General features: G+C 48.2%; 1 long non-coding RNA gene across 1 annotated transcript in view; it reads right to left on the bottom strand.

The window, feature by feature from the left end:
- Positions 1 to 21,487, bottom strand: part of LOC136010838 (uncharacterized) — a 28,477-nt gene extending 6,990 nt beyond the window's left edge. The window contains exons 1-2 of the long non-coding RNA XR_010611025.1: positions 21,413 to 21,487; positions 5,186 to 5,308 (exon numbers count right to left, since the gene is read on the bottom strand). This is a non-coding gene — a long non-coding RNA (uncharacterized LOC136010838). The remainder of the gene's footprint in view (positions 1 to 5,185; positions 5,309 to 21,412) is intronic.
- Between the last annotated feature and the right edge of the window lie 1,484 nt (positions 21,488 to 22,971).

Raw genomic sequence — 22,971 nt, forward strand, 5'->3', positions numbered from 1 at the left:
TGCTCATGGTCCTCACCCAGGCACTATGACACCGGTCATTGGTGGAGATGGCTTTAGACTCGAAACCTGGCTTGGATCCTGGGTACTCAACAGGATAAGTGCAAACCAGGATGCTGACCTCCCTTACCAGCTGAGCATGGAAGAGAGCTCAGCTTGCACTACATCTCAGGCTCAAGGAAGGCCCATGAGCATGGACTGGAGACCACATGATGTCAACCTCAAACACCCTTCTTTAAAAACATCCAATACAGTATGTTCTTGGGGAAAGGTCAGAAATAATTTTACCCATTTCCAAATGGGGATAGCAGGTAGAGCATAAAGGACTCATCTGGAGTACAGCAGCAAGCCAGTGGCATAATCAGGATCACAGTCCGAATACTCTCTGATGGAAACAAGAATCTCATTCATGTTGACTTTACAGATGCATCTAATCAGCATCTCTGACAGCTTTTCCCCATACATCTTGTTGTTTTAGTTCCACTGTATATATTGTGTGCATTTAGGTTTTGTTTGCGTTAGATGCATTTTTTACCATGACTCTATAGGATGGAGCTAATGGCTTAACTAGACACATTAGGTTTCCTTTAAACCTTCAAAATTTATCTTTTGAACAGCAATGGGTGAGTAACAGACTGTGATGGAGTTTCCTGGAAGAAAAACCTGTGGTAAAAGAGCACAAGACCCTTCTTTTTCCATTGCAGGCAGAACATCAGTATTTGTCTCACCTTTTCATCCACCTGCTCCATCTGATGGCCTTGAAAGGAGAGGGCTCAGTAGCAAGAAGGCCATCTGTGAAGCATGGCAGGTCTGCTGAGACCCAAGACACCAAGGAAGGGAGGGATTTCTCTCCCAGGGATGACCAAGAGGATGTTTTGTTCTTGCAGAAGAATCGCTGAATGATCTTCAGCAGAGCTTCATGATGGGAGCCAGGCTGGGAGGGAGGTGGTGTCACCCAGTGCTATGGGAAGAAAACCTCTTCAAAATGGCATTAAACCCTTCACTACAATACATCAGTTGAAGACCTCCAGGACATAAGAATGGCAGGCCTGATATAGATTTTGCTTCCTGAAGATGTCAGAAAGCAACACTGAGCATCAAGTGTTTCCTTCCATTTTCTTGGTCAGTGTACTGCATTACATACTACTCTTTGGAAGATGCTCAGATGATTGAATATTACCCATTTTCTTTCCACCAGACTTGGAGGGCACAAGATTTACACACATGTTCCTGCCTTGTATCTCTCTTAGTAGGCATAGCGTATCTTCAAAGACACAAAAGATCAAAAATGGGCAGCTTGTCCCCTACCACACAAGGAGGGAAACACACGGGAAACCTGTAGCAAGCCTGGGAGAGGGGCTAAAAAGAAAAAAAGTCAGGATCTGGTCATCATTTTTCTGTCATTAATTGTCTGGGCAAGGTTTGTAAGAGCAATTTAGGAACCCAGCTCCCATCCAAACCAATGGGAACAGGCATTTGCATCCTGCCATAAAGTTTTTAAGGAAAAGAAAAGACAACGGCAACAAAAAGCAATCCTAAGATGCACAAACATGCTCAGGCAGAGTGGAAGCCAAAAGAACTGCCTCAAGTCACAGATGAAGGGCACACAGAGGTACGAGATACGTACTTAACCGCAGGGCTGAAGGGGTTAAGAGGAGCCCCAGTGAGCAGCCAGCAGCATCCCAGCACCCACCGGAGAGTCAGCAGCTTCCACCACTGAATTATCTGGTTGTAAACAAGTCCTAAGGAAAAAGGGGGGCAGATGCAGCCTCCAGCATCAACAAAATCCCAGCGGATAAAAGATGAGCAAAGGAGGGTGGAAGGCCTTTTCAACAGCCAGGTGTCTGTGCTGTAAGCGTCCCGTGGGACCGAGGTTGGCCTCCTTCCCAGGGCTGCCAACCCTTGTGTTTTCATCACAGGGTTCTCAGGGTGGGAGGAATTTATTCCCATTGAATTGTTTTGTTTTTCCTTACACCACAGCTGAAGAGTCCCGGTTGCAAAGGACGATGTTAAAACCGTGCACACCCCCAGAGGGCAAAGAAACATCCGGCACTGCTGATGGTGATGAAAGCAGGTAGATGGGGGGAAAAGGCTTTTTCTTTTTAAGCCAGCCTCAAGAATTTCGCTGGCCTAAGCACCAAGCCCAAAGTGCTTTGGGTCCGCCATCATCAGCTGCCAGGAACACATCCCAGTGCTCAGCAGACCCCACAGAGAGGATGTCAGCACCAGCTGGGCAACAGTCCTTGGTCTCTGGAGTTAGGAAGTCACTTCTCCAGCAAAGCCAAGACCAACTGAGAATGTCCCTGGAGAGCAAATCACAGCACACACTCTCTGTCAGCAGGAGCCATTGCCAACTGCTCTGATGGAGCCACCAGCCAAGAGCTAGGCTTGGGATAACTGTATTAAAATTCATTAACCTAATTACTGCATGTGTACCCGGGTGGGTGGAGAGTGACTTCAGCAAGCAGAATAAGCATGTCACAATAGCAGGCGGTACCCCTGCACAGCCAGTGCCAGGACTTGTGAGGAGGCTCTGCCTCTTCCTTCACCATTCCCCATACAGACACTCAGATTGCAAACTTGGCAACCCCACACTCAGCAAGCACCACATTCTGCAAACAGAGACTTGGTGCCCCAGAGGGGTTCACAAGCCTTGTTCAGGCTGATGCTTGTGAAGAACACCCCCATTCTGGGGAAAACCAATGGCAATGGTTACTCCAGGCTAAGTCTGCTATAGGATGCTAGACACAGGATCCAGAACAGAGCCCTGCACGCCATATATGCCATGGAGACAGAAGTAGAGAAGCTCCATGCATCCTGGTATCCTTGGCCACCTCCAGAGCATTGCTGCACAAATGCTCCTGCAAAGGAGGAGCTGATGGCAATTTGCCCCCTTTCACAGCTGCCTCCCCAGGATGTCCCATCAGGATGTCCCATCATCACAGCCAGGGTGATTCCCATGAGCTTGATGGGAGCAGGCTATGTCCCATATATCCCATATCCAGACTATGTCTGGATCTCATCTGATCCAGACCAAATGTCCTCCAGATCTTCCACAGAGCAACCAAAATCCCAAACAGAAAGGCAGGACATGCTGGAAACCAGTTTAACAAGGCTGGAACAGGCTAGTTTCACCTTTCTGAATGGAGTGTGGGAGATTGTGGGTGGATTTAACAGTTCTCAGCAGTGCTTAGATCTGGATGGGAGCAGAATCAGACCAGTGCTGAGAACACCCCAACACCCTTCTTCCCAGGATGAGACCGAACCGGAACACAAAGTCATCATTCCCCTCATGTATCTGGGCAGCTCCCACACACACCGTTAGGGGACCAGGACAGGAAAGATTCTTGAGATGTAGGAAACCAACAGAGGGTCATTTTTCAGATGGGACATCTTTGCTCAACTACATATAAGAAACACACCACCAGCCTTAACAATAGGTGGATAGCTGCTGACCGTTGTTCAGCAGACTTATTTGGAGAAGAAGAGTCAAGAAACACAAGAGGAAAGGTTGAATTTACACCATCTTGCTGGAGTCTCCCCACATTGAAAAGAGAGACAACATTCATCACCTGCCTCAGAGGTGTATTGCAAGGGTTAACTCATTAACCTGTCCATCCAAAATGGCACACAGAGCATGAAGAGCATCCGTGCCTGCTGTCAGCACCATTTACTGAATCACACCCAAACTCTTGGACCGGGACTGTGGGAAGCAACATTAAAAACACAGTGAGGTACCACCGCCAGCCTACACCACCAGCAGCAGACCAGAGAGCAGCAGTCACATCACCACTGGCCCGGGCTTCACGTGTCACTGATTGACTCAAGTTTTAATTATGCCCCAATATCTCCACATTTCCCCAAACACAAAGCATTCAGCCAGGCAGTTCCTGCCAGCCAAAATTTCATAAAGAGCAGCTAGTGACTAAGACAGCCCAACCTTCAAGTCAGATGTTAACAGCTTTGGACAAGTGTGGGATTTTTACACCCCTATCTGCAGGAAAATCTGATGTTTAGTGCCCTGACTGTGAGCAGGTCACTCTTAAAGCCCTGAACATCCCAGGCAAAAGAGAAAAAAACAGAAAAAAAAAAAAAGAAAAAAAAAAAAAGGGGAAAAAAAAGCGCCGGAGGGGAATTGTACTGGCTCTAATCCCTTCTGCCATTCTGCATATTCATGGAACATTGTCATAACACATCAGCGGGACAAAAGGTCTGTCGGCACCTCCTCCTCATTCCTTTGATAAACCACGAGACAAATGCTGAGTAAACACTTGGAATCCATTCACAGCACTATTCTCATCGGGATGAGAAAGGGCTCCTCTTTCTTGCAGGCCCAGAGCTGCTCAGCCTAATAAAGTACGGCCCACGGCCCGTGAAAAGAGAGGCCTATGGATGATGAAAACATGGATTATCTCATTTCACCCTCCTTGTATCAGACCCTGCTCACATTCTGAGTGCACTTGGTCTGACACGCAATTACACACACAAAAACATAATAATAATAAAATAACATAAAAAAAGGCAGCCGGGGAAGGGGGTGTTCAGTGAACGGGGGGGACTGTCCATGAGATTTCACAGATGACCTTTCCCTAGTGGGAAAGCAATTTGTTCCTACCCCAGCCATCGCCAGGAGTTCTCTCTTCTATATCAGCATTCCCCTGAATGTTATAGTGGGTGGGAGAAGAAAGAACACTTAAATTTTGCAGATCACTTTACTGGCCTGATTCAAGCTGGTGCTGAGCCCCTGAGAAGTTGATGGGATGTTACTGAGCACCCCATAAACACTCCCAGGCTGAGCTGCTGCCTCAGCTCTCTGCCTCTTGGTTGGCAGTGGGTGTAGGCAAAGCCCCATGCTTCTCGCACAGCTCTAAATCAAGAGACTTGAGGTCAGACAGGCACTTGAAGGAGGAGGAGTGACTCCTGTACCATTGGAGGGATGCAAGCACCTCCATGGTTTGGTATCTCCAGGTGAAAAGCATGATGCAGAATGAGCAGGTCGGGGCATGACATCTCCTGTACTGGAGCACCAGTATGGAGGTTCATCTGGAGATGAAACTGTCCAGTCCCTTCAGTCAGGCTCTAAGCTCTTTAAGACTTCATTGAAACCCCACAGAAAGGCAGAGACACCAGAGAGACATTGTCAGATAAGTAATAATCCCAAAAAAACAAACATAAAAGGCCTCCTTACCATTAGGCGTCCAGTGACTTGACCAAGATTACACAGAACACTGATCCCCAAAGTCTCCCCCAAGCGCTTTCCAACACTTATCGCAGCCTCCTCCATTGGCCAACTTTCTGGAGCTAAAAACGCCTGCAATAAACCCAAAAAAGCTTTAATAACCCGAAACAGGGCAAAAAGAATGGGTTCTTTTGAAAACAATCATCTGAAAGAACTATTTTTCCATTTAAATATAATCCTGTATTTGGAAGAATATGAGTGGTTTTCAAAGTGAAAATTTATTTCAGAGACAGTACATGGGGAATGAGCACACTTAATACAATTGTGCCCATAATAGAAAACAAGGCACAGTTATGAACTGCTGTCAAATGATTAAGAAACAATAAATAGGCTGCTCATTAACTAGGGTCTCTGCTTTTTTTTAAACAAATGGCTCATAAACCTGTCCATTAACTGAGGGATGAGTGTATGTTGCAAACAGCGTATTCAATGCTTTTGTCTCTGGAGCATCCTTAAGTTCATCCTTAAGTTTCAAACAAGATGACAAACACCCTGAGCAGTTGCTGCTCAGCCTGGCACATTGCTCCCGAACGTTGCTACTCAAACACTTGCATTTTACAAGGTGTTTGTTACAAAACCTCCCAGAGGACTTGGCACAGCCTCACAGCAGCTCCAGGCGCTCGCTGGGCTGGAGTGAAACCCACACAAGCCCCCAGCCAAGCAGGCGATGCTGGCTGCTTGTTTCCCCCAAGAGGGTGACTCCTTTCCCTAAGCAACCAAGATGCAAAAGCAAGTGTGAAACTTGCAGGGCTTCCAAGGGGCTGTTTGTTTTGCTGCCTGAAAGCAATTTTCAGGCTAAACTGTATTTGCACGTGTAACGGACACATTTCTCTGCACTGGGATGGGTGACAAGCAGGCTGCTGCCTGCCTCCTACAAACACCTACATCCGACTGCAATGTAGCACAGCACTTCATTAAAATATTAGACTAATGGAGTGATTTCCTTCCTTAGATGATGCTTTTATTTCCCAGTTGCTTCATTATAAAAAAAATAATTAAAAAGAAATATCAGCAATGCTGTTGAACCCAGGCCCTCTGAGATTATTTAAAGCACATAACTCCCATTCAAGTCCAAATGAGCTCAACCGCCTTTGGGATATGAGCCTCAGAGAGCTCATCACTCAATATTTCTCAGGGACACAAGTCTCCATGTAGTTTATCTGCTTGCCCAGCAGCGGCTCCAGCCTGCCGGGCTTTAGGGCTCTAAGTTCAACCCTGTGGGATAAACATTGGTTTTGGGCATGCAGAGATGGAGAGCAAGCTTCCATTGGTACCAGATGCCCTTGGCTCCCTTCTCCATCAGTCAGGATCCAGATCAGTTTTGAAGGGGAGCAGGAACAACGCTCAGCCTGTTCTGGGCAGATTTTTGGGGATTCTCCTATACTTTGCACCAGGTCCCATGGCTCCTGTGTCATTCCTCAGTGTCAGGGTGGAGACAGCTACACTGCAAACATATCGCTCGGTCTCTAAGCCCAAGCCTGGGCTGCTTGGAGGATGCTCAGTGCTCTGCAGGGTAGGAGGCTTCATACATCACATTCCAGCCTGCTGTTCTCCATGGTTGCCTCTGATGCCCTTGAGAGCTGCTGGGTCCTGGGGAAGGGTCAGAATTTGGCTCTGAAGATTAATGGGGAGTTTTTCCTATTGACTCCTGCAGAAGCAGCTTTGTACCTGCTGCATCCTGTCAGCAGCACTCCGGTTGGAGCATCCAGCCTTAAATTGACAACGTTCTCTCAAAACCCGATAAGTAATTGGTGGATCTGCTAATAGGGCTTGTCAAAATCAATTGGGGTTAAACACCTTTAGCTACAATAACAGTCATCTGACCCCAGGCTCCAGAATCTGCCGGGCTCAGAGGAACCCCGGGGGGGTTATTCCTGGCTTCCCATTGCTTTGAGACAGATAAAAGAGCAGACGATGCAGAGCTGGGTAATCCATTCAGCCCATCCCAGCCATGCACTGAAGTGACAGCTCCCAGAGTTTCTGCAGAGCTGGCTCCTCCTGGGAATTGTGTGCAGAGGGGCCAATTTGCTCAACAAAACCTGGGCAACCAGAGTTTTCTTAAATTCAATTGCCTGAAGGAGAAGGCAAATAGTGTTTAAGCGGAGGAAAGTGCATTAAAACCACATCTTTGATACAATGGCTGATACACCCCACGCTGCCAACGCCTGAAATGATAATATTTTGTTTCTTAAATAAATAGCTCAGCAGCAGGATCCCATCCTCCCCCAGCACAGGGAGGCTTCACGCTGCAGCAACCACATTTCCAGCCCTCCAGGCTAAACTGTTTTTAATGCTTCCCCTCTTTGCTGGGCTCATTACAGAAGGTGAATCAGCTCAGGAGGGACCCACAGTGGTGCCCATGTTATGTGGATGATCCACACATCCAGAGAGCACTTTCAGCTTCGCTTTCCCCCACCAGCTCCCAAAAGGAAGGTGTAGGAACATCAGTTAGCATGGGCACCCTTCCCGGGTTGCTACAAAGGGCTTTTCCTGCCCTTGGTAACTTACTGCTTTTAGAGACCTGACAGATCTTGATGCAGAGGAAGGCAAATCAGTGAGTCAGGAAAAAAACAGACATTCCGGATTTGGGGCACTTGTGTAACCCAATGAGCATTTTGCTGCTTCTGCAGTTGTGGGGTGCAGCACCACCTCCTCCTCCTCCTCCCTGGGAGTTTCTAACCGTGCCTTCCTCCCTTCTTCATTTGGGCAGTGCCTGTAACCACAGTGGCAGTGGAGACCTCAGGAGAGGGTCTTCGGGTGTCCCAGGAGAGGCTCCTTGGGGACCTGAGACCCTGAGCCAAACAAAGCAATGCAGGGGAAGGGAGCCCAGCTCTCACCTTGCACCCCAAGCAGGATGCCCACCAGCGTCTGACTGCTTGTTTCCCCTTTGCAGAGCTAGCAGCTAACTTCATCCTGAAGCACAACACGTGATAGTTGAATGACGCCAAGCCTGTAGCGAGGGATTTCACATTGTCCCATCAGGTCTCAGAATTCCAGTGGAAGTGTGAGACAATCAAAGAAAAGCACCTTGCCATTGCCTCTACAGACTGCAGTGAAAGCTGCTTCCAGGCTTTCTCCCATGGAGATTTCAGCTTCTCCTGTTCCTGTCAGGACCCTAACAGGGTTGCCTCTCCCACACTGGTCAGAGCATTTTAACATCTCGCTTTGGCTGGGGCCCTAAAGTCCAGCGTCAAGGTGAAAGTGAACAATACAGAGCAAACAATTACCCCACCACTTCTAAACAGGTACATGTGAGGGGAGAGGGAGGACGGCGGCAAAACCTGAGCAGAAAAGGAAATGAAGGGTGTGATTCCAGGGAATACCAGCATGGAAAAGGGGAAGGAATTAGCTGAATAAAACCTTTCCTTCCACACCAGGGAAGGGCTTCCATCCGTGAGGGATCCCACAGCATGGACATATGTGTTGTGACTAAGAATCAGCTCTAGATTTCCATCAAGCCACCCACTTCCTCTCTTCTGTGAGCCCAGCCCCATCCAGCAGAGACCAGGCATCCACATGTAGGATCCCAGCACATCATTTTTCAGGAGTGAAGACGGTCCCAGGGTGTGAGAAGAGGCGTTTTGGAGGAATCTGGAAAGGGAGGGATTGGTCACAATTCAACACAAAAAGCAGCTGAGAAAAACTTTGGGAAGACCAGCAGCAAAGGTGCTTGCCTGATGTGAGAGAACAGCAATACTTGGTCCTCCCTGAGGATCGACACAGTCAGGACCACCCATGCGGTCATACACATATTGAGAGCCGTTATCTGGCAGCCCAAAAAGAGGGTAAAAATAGTAGTAATCCCAAGGTTTGCTACTGCATCCAGAATTGTCTCCTCTGGAGCCCACAGAAGCTGTAGGAGAGTTTCACAACCTGCCTAGAGCATGTGCATGCTGGTGTAAATCAGAGGTTGTAGATGTCCAGCTACCAGTAGAGACCAGTAACGAGTGGTGTCCCTCAGGGATCGGTGTTGGGACCGGTCTTGTTTAACATCTTCGTCGCTGACATGGACAGTGGGATTGAGTGCGCCCTCAGCAAGTTTGCCGATGACACCAAGCTGTGTGGTCCGGTTGATACGCTGGAGGGAAGGGATGCCATCCAGAGGGACCTTGACACGCTTGTGAGGTGGGCTGATGCCAACCTTATGAAGTTCAACCATGACAAGTGCAAGGTCCTACACCTGGGTCGGAGCAATCCCAGGCACAGCTACAGACTGGGCAAAGAAGAGATTCAGAGCGGCCCTGCAGAGAAGGACTTGGGGGTGCTGGTCGATGAGAAAATGAACATGAGCCGGCTTCAGTGTGCGCTCGCAGCCCAGAAAGCAACCGTATCCTGGGCTGCATCAAAAGGAGCATGACCAGCAGGTCGAAGGAGGTGATCCTGCCCCTCTACTCTGCTCTTGTGAGACCTCACCTGGAGCATTGTGTGCAGTTCTGGTATCCTCAACATAAAAAGGACATGGAACTGCTGGAACAAGTCCAGAGGAGGCCACGAGGATGATCAGGGGACTGGAGCACCTCCCGTATGAAGACAGGCTGAGGAAGTTGGGGCTGTTCAGCCTGGAGAAGAGAAGGCTGCGTGGGGACCTCATAGCAGCCTTCCAGTATCTGAAGGGGGCCTATAGGGATGCTGGGGAGGGACTCTTCGTCAGGGACTGTAGTGACAGGACAAGGGGTAACGGGTTAAAACTTAAACAGGGGAAGTTTCGATTGGATATAAGGAGGAAGATCTTTCCTGTGAGGGTGGTGAGGCACTGGAATGGGTTGCCCAGGGATGTTGTGAATGTTCCATCCCTGGCAGCATCCAAGGCCAGGCTGGACGAAGCCTTGGGTGGGATGGTTTAGTGTGAGGTGTCCCTGCCCATGGCAGGCGGGTTGGAACTGGATGATCTTAAGGTCCTTTCCAACCCTGACTATTCTGTGATTCTGTGAGTCTATGAAATGGTTCTGCTGAAATTACTTCATTCCCTGGGAGACACCAGAAAGGAGGTTTCAGACAGCACCCTTTGGATGCTCCTGACTGTGTGGATAGGGGTAGAGCGCTGGGTGCCCTTCTTTGCCCATCCTCACTGTGCAGGAGGAGGGCAGCTCGGGGGCTTGGTCCTCTTGTTCTGAGCCCACACGAGGGAAGACGAAGAGCTGCTATTCCCTAGCCCTCTCCTGAGTCAGTGCAGTAGGGGAGGCACAACTCCTGCATGAGAATGAAGGGCTTGATGGGTATCAGAGAAAGGGGACATCAGCCACATCGCTGCCTGGGACAGAGGTCAGCTCATCTGTGTCTCATTGCTTAAGTGAAGCCATCCAGTCCAACACACTTCTCCTGGTGCCAGCAGCAAGAACCCTCTGCAGGGACACCAACCTGTACCTTCAGCCTGGCTCTATTCTTACCCAGCCCCCCAAAACATTACATGTGAATGGAAACTCAGAGCAAGTTGAAGGACTTTGCACAGCTCCACTCGAGGGAGACTCCAGTTTCTAAAGGAGGTCTAAACCAACTGTCATCGGCCAAGGGGCTCATTGTCCCTTGGAGCAGTGGCTGGTGCCACATAGGAGGTATTCAGTCTAAATTAACTCTCCCCCTAATACCTGAGCAAACATTTTCAGCTTGAGACTTAATATCCCTGGACATGTCTGCTGTCTGCCAGGTGAATCCCCAGATAAACAAGGTCAGCTCAGCTCTAATGCGGCTGTAAAAAGCTGTCAGTCAGCCCAGGAGGTCTTGGTTGCAAGGTCAAACCAGTTCTGAAGGTTGCTGGGGCCAAACCTGGCCTGTCACTCATTTTAAGTGCAGGAAGGTTTGTTTTCTCATTACAATGTCAGGTATCCCAAATTTAGGATTAGCTGTCGGCCGCCACAACATTGTTCTTTCAAAACCAGGTAAAACAAACACGTGCACGCACACATCCCTGGCCCTGAATAAATCTGTGCACGGAGCCTGCCTGCAGCTGGGAGGTGAAAGGAAACCTGCCCTTCAAGAAAAGAGAAAAGGGATGTTCCCACACACCGTGTGACAGCTTCTGGCACAAAAGAACTCCCAAAAGCAGAGAGCAACATCCCTCTGTTAAAATATGCACTTGAATTGCGATATCTCCACCAGAATAATCCACTGCTGAATAGCCTCTTTGTCCACCCTCCATCTCAAGGGGGACATGTGGAAGCTGTCCTGGGCTAGCTGTGAGCAAGATAGGTTTGCAAAAGATGGATCCTTGGTTCCACATATGAAATGAATGCATCATCTTCCCCAAATCCCACCAGCTATTTAAGCACGGGGACTTGTTTGCCTCTCTGCTTCCTTTCTCCCGTCTACACATCACCTGTGACCAGATGATACTTTGGGAACAAGGACCAAACCAAACAACCCTGCAGAGTCCAATCCAGCCTTGGCTTGGTCCTCCTATTGCCCTTGCAATAACAGCGGCACGTCGCAGGGATAGCATTCACAGTCTGGCCAATGAAAGAGAACGTACAGATGCTGTCCTCAAGAAAAAGGCCTCTATGGTGCTTCTCTAACCACAACAGTTTAAGGATGGATGTAGTCTGTTTGGGGTGGATACTGTGGAAATAAGTACACAGGGAGAGATATATTAAAGGGCCTTTTAGGGCAGCTAATCCCTTTCAGGGATGCACCAACTCCACCATAAAATTCACTTGAGCTTTTTGCTCTCCCACCAGCTCCCATGTTAACTGGCCCCCACGCTTCACTTCTGCTGCTAAAAGTGAAGTGTGGGAGCCTAAAAGCAGCACAAGTTGGTCCATGGCCAGTTTATCCCTTTTGTGGGAATCAACATCATCCCTAAGCAGTCCTCCTCCTCCTTTCTTTTGGTGTTCAGCCACAAAGCTGCTCCTGCCTGTGCTTGGATGTGGTGTTTCTGCTGGTGCAGGGGGCTGGCCAGGGCAGCCCAAGGCATGTGCCAGGGAGCCTGCCTGCAACGGAAGAGGAAGGGAACTTTTCAGCCTGTGTCTGAGGAGGGAAGGATGGGGAGCAGGGACCTGCCCCAGCCCCTCAGAAGGATAAAGAAAAGGCAAACAAGCTCCTTGGAGGAGGAATTATCAGACTGCGCACAAAGAGGCGAACCTGAAGAGACTTGTGCCAGGAATGCATGGAGTGAGACAGGCTGACGACTGACAGCAGTACCCTCCCTCTGCGGCAGGTGTTGCGGTGGGCTTGTGGCAAAGAGCAGGAGAGGCACATTCTTCTCACCCCTTGGTGCTTCCATACACCAGTGGAAGCTTGGTGTCCCAGTCCTCAGCTTGTGCTGTCATTTCCACCTACCTATGGAGGCTAAAGGACTACGTGGAGTTTACTGTGACACCTCAAAGGGACATATCATCCTCCACCCCGCTGCTAAGCAGATACAGCAGAGGTGACTAAAACCCCACCAAGAACCCAGTCAGCATCCCCAGGGCATTAGGGAGGACAGGTAACGATTGCCTCTTTGGGGTAAGCATCTTCACTCTCCAAGGCTGTCAAAAGACCTTACACTGTATCTCTAGGTTTTGCTAGTTAGCTGCTATTTCAGTGCATACATGACTGAGGAAAGCATCTCAGCCACCAGGATGGCTTATGGGGAGAGATCATATGAATGGATGGATATTCATGTATAACTATATAAAGCCTTGGCTCTCAAGGCAAAACTAGGTTAAGAAATTGACATCCTTGATGCTAGGCTATATACTAGAGTTCACTGCCACACCTCCAGCAGGGATTAGATTTTAACCTGGACCACTTGGTTATCGAGCTAACCGCTCAGCCCTATAAAACAGTTACACCTGCATAGCATAAGGGATAGGGAACTGTGGCATAGCTGGAAGAGCAGTTTGGCCAGGAAAAGCTCATTTTTCAGCCCACATCTGTAACTTCACCAAAATTCAGTTGACACCATCAGCTGCCCATCCTGCAGCAAACTTCTAAAGTGATATCTCATGTTGAAAGAAACCTGCACAAAGCAAGTAAACTGTAGAATGTTAAGGATGCTCACCATCTGTCACCTGCAGGGCTACAGCATTTCCTCTGGAAGCTTCTCCTCCATTATGTCCACCAAGAGAACATCCCACAGTCAGTTGACAATATCCAAAGTCATTTTGTCCTTTCAGCTTTGAAGGCATGTTAACAATTTGAAAACAAAGAAACAAGACACTGTGCTGAAACATCCCCAATATTTCAAGTTCAACTTTGTTTCAAGCTCTACTTAGTTTCAACATCCTTAGAACAGCCCCTTTTCAACAATTAAACCATTAATCTTTTTCAGATCCACTCAGGACCTTATCTAGATACAACATTTCCTGATCTCAAAGCCAAAGAGAAAATAGGCATTTCTTTCTCCTGCCCCTATGAGACAATACTGTTGCAACATTCATTGACGCTTCCAACCCAGGCTATCATACATTCAGACATTAGGCTTTCCTCACATTGCAACACAGGCTAAAATATCTGATTCTCAGTTTCATCCCATTCCATCATGCTCTCAAGATCCTAAAAGAAACCCAAAAGCCCAACAAATACACCAAAACCCCAGCCACGTCACAAAAAATCCCCTTCTTGATGAGGGCTGTGAGAAACTCTCCCAAGACTGCCCCAAAGAGGTCTCACAAGCTGCTGCCACCAGCTCCTTGTGCCACTGCAAATAGCTGCAGCCACTGGAGAAGGGGAATGACCCCCCAAATACCCACTCTTTAGCCTAACCCATCATCACTTGACCATCAGAGCCCTTACTCAGTCCTAAAGCAGCTTACGTGTAGGTGCTGCTCTATCTTCTCCCCTCTCCACTCTTCATGAGTTTCGGTTGAATCAAGATCCACTCTCCAACAAAGGCTCTGGAGTTAGTCCTGATATATTACAGTGATAGAGAAACTCTGGCCAAACACCAGTTCCCTTCCCTTTCCCAATAGATATTCCCCCTTCTGGAGCATAGCTTGATGGATGTTTTCACCACTATCAACAAACACAACACACGACGCAAAACACATGCTCTTACAGTTTACAAAAGAGAATCCCCCCCTCTCCTCCTGCCTTGCCTGCTCGAATTCAGAGATGACCAACAACTATTAAACACGGCAATGTAAATGTTAGTCGATTGCTTCTAATAGGAAACAAAAATGTTTTGAGCAAAGCTAATTGCCGGGAAATAAGGTCGTTCCAATATTTCAGCGGGGGGTTATAAATCTCTTGGTGCCTGCCTCCTTCCAGCGTTAAGGTTTTACAGATGTTGCTTGTCAGAATGAGAAGAATGATTTCAGACGCTTGTTTCCACTTTATGTTTAAAAAAAAAAAGGCATAAATGCAAGGAGCAAATTGCTGGGTGAGGTTTCTGTCTACAAGAAAGCACAAATCTCAACAAAAAAAAATACATAAAATCTGCATTGGGGCTCCTAAAATCTTATAATAGTACAAAATACTTAACACATCGACAACTGACAAATGTTAATGTGTAATTCGAGTTGGCTTTGCTGCACTGACTGCCAAAATGCTTGTTCCAGTCCTCTGTTCCTTTTTACTCTTCTCCACCACCAAATGTTCAGTGTACATGGAGGGGTACTCCAGCACCACAGTCAGGATGACGAAGAAAAGGGGCTGGAGCAGGCGTGGGGGAGAGAGCTGCTCTCTGCAAAAGCTAGGCTTCAACCCAGATCCTAATGTTAAAAGGACAGGGAGAGTGAAGAAAGCCTGTAGTAAGTACGAGGGGATAGTTAGGGAAGAGATCTGGTGGCTGCCTCTGAGTTGGCTGGACAGAGAAATTCATTCACCCTTTGACTGGGAAATACTCCTCAGCAAAAGGACTGGCTCAGCCCCTTTCCCCTTACACAGAATGGCTGTTGAGCTCCTGGGACTGGGATGAAGCTCCCCTCACAGCCCTGTGCCAACACGCCATGGTACATGCTGCTCATGGACACACAGCGTGCTCTTGTTGGAAACCATTCTTAGTGAACGAAAATCTCGTTAAGAAAAATGTGAGCAATGCCTACCAAAATAAAGCACCCAGCTGCACAGTTCTGTCCCTGGGGAAGCAGAGGAAGCATGGAGAGGACCAAAGGCAGACTGTTGCAGAGCTGGGGTTAGTCCCTGCAGGAAGGTGTCCATCAAGTTTCTCATCATTGTACTGATCGGGATAACGTATGCATTAAACAGGAGGGTTACACTAGGGCTCCTGCTTAGCATCACCACAAGCTCTGTCACCTTCCCAGCCAAGCTGATGTCCACGCTGTTGGCAGTGTCTGCACTCAGGCACCAGTCACAACGGAGGACCTAAGCAGGCTTCAGATGCCCATATCCAGAATCGCCACCACAGAAGCCAAGGTAGCTCAAATCGTGATGGGGACACGTACATAGGAGCACACCGATTTGCTCAGCTTTAACTCAATGAGCTGGTTTAACACTCACAGATGTCTCTGTCACACACTGCAGCCTGTTAACGTGACCATTTTTTTCCAGCATAGCATAATCTATTCATTCACCTTCAACTTCACTCACCCTTAACGCCATCCGAAAGAGCGGAGGGCTCTGCTTCCCTCATACCCACCACCCCCAGAGACCTCATTGAGGCTTAGTGGCATCCTTCCCAAGGCACCAGGCTTGCTCCAAACGCGCCTGATACAAGCCAAGGGGCCAGGACCTCTCACAAGAGACATTTGGGCTGCTTTATTTTTCCAATCCAGCAGGAGCTGTGCCTCTCCTGCCGAGAAGCCTGGAGCCAGCTCTGAAGATGATGGGTCTGTTCCAGATTTACATTATTTTTCCTTAAGCTCAGAGATCACCACTGAGCTGTCTCTCATCCCGTTTTTGGCACTTTCTTGCCTTTTAAACTGTAATCATACCCCCTCCACCCTTCCCACTCCCCAAAAAACCCCAAGCAAACCCAAAACCAAGCATATCCAGGCAAGGGAGCATCCAATTCAGCTCCTCTTACATTCCCAGGACAGCAGTGCCACTTCAGCCATGGTGGGGTTACACGTTGGATCAGATTTCCACAAGACCCAAATGGCACCCCTAAAACCTAAGCCAAGCCAGAAGTAAGCCACGGGACAGCAAAGCTTAAGTCCAAAATCTCCCTTATTCAAGTAGAGCGACTCATATCTCAGAAACCAGACAACCACCACATATGAAGAAACAGGTAAATATCCATCTTAAATCTCCTGATACTCATACCCAGATGGATGCTGGCAAAGAGGGGGCTGTATTCGTGCAGCCCTTGTGCTGTGCTTCTCGTTTCCCAACACGTGGGCTACTCTGCAGGACCCAAAAGTGGGGATTATATTTAGGCCACCTGGAGCTGGGACCGATACCTACATTTGGAGAAGACAAAAAATGCTTGGATGGCCCATTTCAGGATGTTAAATCACAGAGGTGAGTGTGGCATCCCCCTACATCGCTCAGCACCTCCGGAGCCTTGGGCTCAGGAAACCCACCAGGAAGGACAAGCCCCACCACCTCCACACATGGGACCGTGCCAGCTCCTTGCAGGAGGGGTTGCACAGCTTCCAGGTGTGCACCCTGGGGTGCCCATTTCAGGAAGGCTCCTCCACCCCAGCTATAAATACCAGCCCGAACCACACGTTCCCCAGCAGCTCGCTGCGTTCTTCCAGCAGATATGCCAAAACAAGCCAACGTGAGGCTCCGTAATCAGCAGTTTGTTGGTCTCCAGGGGCCATTGAAAGCCCAGATTAGACTTTACAGCTGACTCGAACGCACAAGCAACCAAGCTCTGTCAGGGCCACAAGCAACTGTGAGATGATTTAAGAGATGGGCCCTTGAAGTTGCCAATTATTTATCTAGCTGATGACTCAGACAAGCAGTTTTACTGTCCAAAACCTTGGGGGAAAACATGTGGAACTAATCAGGCTACACTGAAAAAAACTGAAGATCAAATTAATACAAAACAAATTGAACAACACACACCACACCAAACCTGGATTTTCCTTCCAAATAGGCACCGTATCTAACCGAGATGCTTTTTCTTGCTCATTTATTATTCTCTTGCTTTTAAAGGGCAACACATGGCAGTAGAAGTCATTTCTGCAAGCACAACAAAGCATAATCTCTTCCCAAGGAAAGGCAATAGCTGTTTATTCAGCAGGTCCCTTCTACTCGCGACATTGTCATCCGAAAATAAGAATGTCATTGAAAACACTAATAAACCAGTGCATTTTTGTGATTATCATAGAAATACACCAATTTCAGTGCTAAATCAATGATTGCAGACAGAATTTTACCCTAACAGGTACTATGAGCGTGTTGTCTGTTAATGTAAACTAAAGAGGGAGACAAGGTGCTTTGGTAGTCTTAACAGTGGCTGGGAGATTTGGGGTCCTTTTTATTTCATGCCCCAAGACTCTTGGGAAAGCCACTTCAGCTCAGCTCATCAGGAGTTGGATGCCTAACTCCCAGAGACACACATTTTGGGATCTTGTGGGATTTGGGACCACCACATGGCAATGTTACCCTTGCCCAGCTAGGATCCGCGTCACATTAATCTCTAGTCTCAAAGGTGATCCTATGGATAAAACCTGAAACTTCTCTTAAAAACTAAAGATTTTGCTGAAATTTCATTCTTGGAGAGTGAGACTCGAGTACCAACCCCATTAAAACTATATGCTTAGAAAATCGTTACACCCAGTGTCACAAAGGACATGGATAAAGCTGAATCAGCACATCAACCAAGCCAGCACTCAGCCTCATGCGAGCTCTCCTCTGACCCCTTGCATCCCATTCCAGCACCAGCAAAGCACATCCCCTCTTCCACCAGGCACCACCTCTCCTTAGGACCCCAGGGCTTCACTCTGAGCCAGAGCCTCCTGCTTGCCTGCCCATTTCACTGCCTCCTCCTCTACATGCAGCCTCCCAGATAACATCAAGCCAGGGCGATTATGTCCTCCCTGGGCCAGCAAACCTGATTTTCTGACTGACCTGCCCAGATCACTTCTCATCAGGCTCACGCATTGGTTGGTGCCAGGGCTCTTCCTTTACACAAGTCACCAAGTATTGTCCTGGAGCCAGACTGTTTCCCCCTCCTTGTGTTCACTGAAAGACTATGTCATTGCTGGAGCCATTCATTTCATGCACGCTCTAGCGATTCATATCCCCATGGTAGCATCACGTCACTCTGAAACTTCCCCTTCCACCATGCCCTTCCTGTTTGCCTTCTCTTCACCTGACTTAAAGACATTCCCATCGAGTAGACCGTGATCTGGGGCCAAAAAGGGAGAAGACTACAGGTTAGCAGGAAAGGTACCTGTTGAGAGAGCTTATTTTGTCCCTGGAAGATGTATTATGTCTCATCTGAGATGTAAGTCTCCCCATTTGATCAGTCCTATGCTCTTCAGCCAGGGCTCAGCAGTGACCGTCCCACTGCTGTTCATCCCCAGCAGCTTCCTGGCAGCTGCTGGTGGGTTTGTGTTACTTCCAGTGGGTATTTCAAGCAGTTTCATGGGTATGTTCTCTGATAGAGAGCAGCAAGAGCCTGATTTCTGCCTCATCCAGCTCATAGCCGTGTTATCACCCAGGAGGCAAGGGGGAACCTTCAGGGGCTCCTTTCACCCACAGAGCGAGGGGAACCTGCAGCCATCCTAGATGCCTATTGCTCCTTTTGCCCAACAAGACGCAAGTAGCCTCAACAGCAGCTCTATTCACAGCCCTGCAGACCCTGCTATCTCCCGCACTTTCACCAAAACAAACCTATTGTTGGGCGGGGAGAAACTTGATGAAATTTAACAAGGGCAAGTGTAGAGTCTTGCATCTGGGGAAGAACAACCCCATGTACCAGTACAGGTTGGGGGTTGACCTGCTGGAAAGTAGTGAAGGGGAAAGGGACCTGGGGGTCCTGGTGGATAGGAGGATGACCATGAGCCAGCAATGTGCTCTTGTGGCCAAGAAGGCAAATGGCATCTTAGGGTGCATTAGAAAGGGAGTGGTTAGTAGGTCAAGAGAGGTTCTCCTCCCCCTCTACTCAGCCTTGGTGAGGCCGCATCTGGAATATTGCGTCCAGTTCTGGGCCCCTCTGTTCAAGAAGGACAGGGAATTGCTTGAAGGAGTCCAGCGCAGAGCCACAAAGATGATTAAGGGAGTGGAACATCTCCCTTATGAGGAGAGGCTGAGGGAGCTGGGTCTCTTTAGCTTGGAGAAGAGGAGACTGAGGGGTGACCTCATCAATGTTTACAAATATGTAAAGGGTAGGTGTCAGGATGATGGAGCTAGGCTTTTTTCAGTGATATCCAGTGATAGGACAAGGGGCAATGGGTGTAAACTGGAGCATAGGAAGTTCCACGTTAACATCAGGAAGAACTTCTTTACTGTAAGAGTGACAGAGCACTGGAACAGGCTGCCCAGGGGGGTTGTGGAGTCTCCTACACTGGAGATATTCAAGGCCCGCCTGGACAAGTTCCTGTGTGATGTACTGTAGGTTACCCTGCTCTTGCAGGGGGGTTGGACTAGATGATCTTTTTAGGTCCCTTCCAACCCTTGGGATTCTGTGATTCTGTGATTCTGTGATTGTCAGAAATGCACCTTCACTCAAGTCACAAGGCAGAGGAGACCTGGCAAACACTAAAGAGCAAGTGAAAGCACACCTTAAAACAGAGCAATGGCCCCATGCATCGTTCCAGAGACTTTTTGTTTTTACTAAAGGAGAGGGATGATTGGCATTCAGGCTGACTTGAAAGACTGAGCAGTATGATGACAGCTCCCATTTCAGGGGAGAAAGGCAGAGGGAGAAGGGATTTGGAATCAGACTAAACCTTTGCTGCAGGTACCCATCAACACGCACCCCAGGGTCACACATGGCAGGCAGCTTATTTAAAATAATAGGACAGCTTGGGGTTTTATTTACCTCCAGAAAGGCTTTTTAATTCTGCTGATGGTGGCTTCACCCCCAGGGACCTCACAGGATGCTGGTAGCATCACCCCTAAAGCAGCAGGGTTTGGGGATTGCCAATGCCTGTGTGTGGAGAGATGGGGTGTGCAAAGCCCAGACAGGGGTCCCATGTCTCCATCACACACACCATTACAGGCTTAAAAGAACAAAGGATCAAGCCCAGGACTGCAAGTTTGCTGGGGAATGCAGGCTCTCCAGCAGCAAGGTAGGGATCCAGTAGGTCTACAGCAGCAGCTCAGAACCATGGCGAAGTGTTCTCATTTCTATCATGCCTCTCAGGTGTTAAAAACACCTTTTTTGAAGAAAAAAAAGCCATAATGGCATCACCTGCACGAGACAGAGAGCAGGGCTGTGCTGCTAAGGGCAGGAGACAATGTGGGGTCACGGTCTTTCTTTCTCACCTCCATCACTTGCAGAGGAGGGGTCAGGGTTTACTCACAGAGCTCACTTGCCCATTGCTTAGAGCTTGCTTTGACTCACAACCAGACCAAGTATCCTGGCTCCTCGGCATCACACATATGGATCTGCAGGCTGAACTTGCCCCCAGCCTGATAAACCAGGGCAGCTCCTCCAGCAAGTGAGGCTCACTGACGTGCTACAGGTGCATACAACTCATTTAACCTTCAACATTTCTCTTTCATCTCTCATCCTTTCCTCATTTCCCAGTTTAAGTCTGCAGTACAGCAACAGCATGGGCAATTTTCCCAGTACTACACAGTGAGCGGAGCTAGCATCACTTCTTTAAGGCTCACAGTATGGGAGTTAGAGTATGTTGCATAGGATTTCTTATTTTCCTTTAAATAAAGCTCCAAGAGATTATCTAGAAATCTGAGTCTGCTCTAAGAAGGAAAAGCAACTTCCCAGCTCCTTGTGGTTATGGGACAGAAACAAACAGACCAAAGAAAGGAAAATCAGAAGGGAAATAGTACAAGCTTCAGATAGTTTCTAACCAAACATAAAGCTCTCCAAGTGCCTGGCAGGCTTTCCAGTCACACAGGCTTGGAATACCAAACTCCCCCTGAGTAACACCAAACTCCTTGGCAGCTTGGAAGCTTTGGGCAATTGGTGGTGGTGAAAGGTACCAGCAGCACAGGAAAGACCTGTGCCTGATGGAGACCTCCTCCCAGGGCATCCCAAGGTTTTGTACTCAGGTCCCCACAGTGACACCAGATGAAATACAAGAAAATTACACAGCCACACGTGCTTGGCACTGCTCAAAAACACCTCCAGCAACTTCCAGTCACCCAGTCCCTCTCAGACAGTCCAAGGAACCAGCCCTGGTTTGCCATAATAACTACACCCCAAATTCTCACCTCTGTTCCTTCCCTGGACCCTAAAGCAGGAGCTGCAGAACCGGTGCTTCCCATCCTGGACTCCCATCAGCAAATCCACACTAGCTTCCAGGGACCAGCAGAAACCCAGTTAGCAAGCACCTGTTCTCACCCACCTGGGCTTGGTTTCTTAATTAGACCAGTTAGTAGCACATGAGGGTTACTCTGTGTTTGTACTAAGGACTGTCGCATGTAGGTGTTTGCCAAGGACCTCAGCCATTTCTGTGACCTTCAGCATCCCCTTGGCTGTTTGGGGAGGTCTAATCTCCCCAAATTTATCTTTTTCCCCCCAGAGCTCATGTTTTCATGGGACTGTGCAGTTCAGATTGGGGACAGCAGGGTAGATAAGGCAGGAGTTAATGAATGGCCTGTGATGGGAGAATAACAACAAAGCTAATTAAAGCTCTTCATATGCCTCCTGTCATTAGCTACTGTGGTGACCCTCTGCCTTCTCAGACGGTAGAAATCTACCTGCTCTCCAAAGGGACTCAAAATCTCCCTTCTCCAGAGTAATCCTCATCACAGTGTCAGTTAATGGAAGAGTAATTTTTTCACTAATTTTCCAAATTAAGGTTATCACTTTTTATTATTATTATTCTTATTAAGGTCACTTGTGCTTTATCATTTTAATTAACTGACCTTCTTAACTTTTAAAAACACATGTTATCTGAAGCATAATTATCTACTCTTTTATTCTGCAGCGGAGATGGACATTAGCAGGTTGGACGCGACTGCTGAGAGATGTCACATCCTCCACAGAGGTCCAGGCTCCCAAACTGCTTTTGGTTCTTAGGCTCTGCCCACAACTGTGTTAACTTGTTATTTGAGCACTTCTCTACGGGTGCCCTAAAATACTGCACTGATGAATTTCCCTGAAGAAATACCTCCTCTCAATACTTCGGACAAACAGAACTTGTTTAAGACCCTGACCGAAACACCTACAATAACTCTGGGGGTAAATGACTCTTGATTCATTGAGCTGATGCGGTGAATACTCCCAAGTCTGTCCTTCCTAAGGCACTTTGTCCTGTTAACTGCACTGAGTTAGGGTCTAGTTGGGTCAAATAAGAGTAGCTGCTCTTTGCAAGCAAAGGCTACTTCTCCAAACATGGGGCTGGAGATGGGATGCCAACCTCCTCCTGCTTCTTCCCATTCCCCTACCATAAAGTCATTTTGGGAAGCATGAGGCTGTTATTGCTGAAGGATGCCCAGGTAGTATCTGCACAGCTGTGGCTGAAGGAGTAAACTAAGTCCATGCTTTTCCATCAGAGTCCTTTGGAAGGAATAATAGGATGGAAGGGCAACTAGGAGATTTTGTCTGTCAATCGACAGACAAAGCAATATAGGTTTTGACCGTGTAGCTACAGTGTTTTCCCTCTAAAATTCCTGTGAAAGGGAATCAGGTGTTTACCACTCATCTTTTCCCAGCAGCTTTGCTTTTAGTGCTCCCTCTGCCAGCACAGGACAGATCTCACTTCTGAGGCACTCTGGGATGGAAAGACACCAGGAATGCTTCTCTGCTGTGGTGCCAGGTATGTGAG

The sequence above is a fragment of the Lathamus discolor genome, chromosome 3, assembly GCF_037157495.1.
Source record: "Lathamus discolor isolate bLatDis1 chromosome 3, bLatDis1.hap1, whole genome shotgun sequence".
NCBI classification, from domain to species: domain Eukaryota; kingdom Metazoa; phylum Chordata; class Aves; order Psittaciformes; family Psittacidae; genus Lathamus; species Lathamus discolor.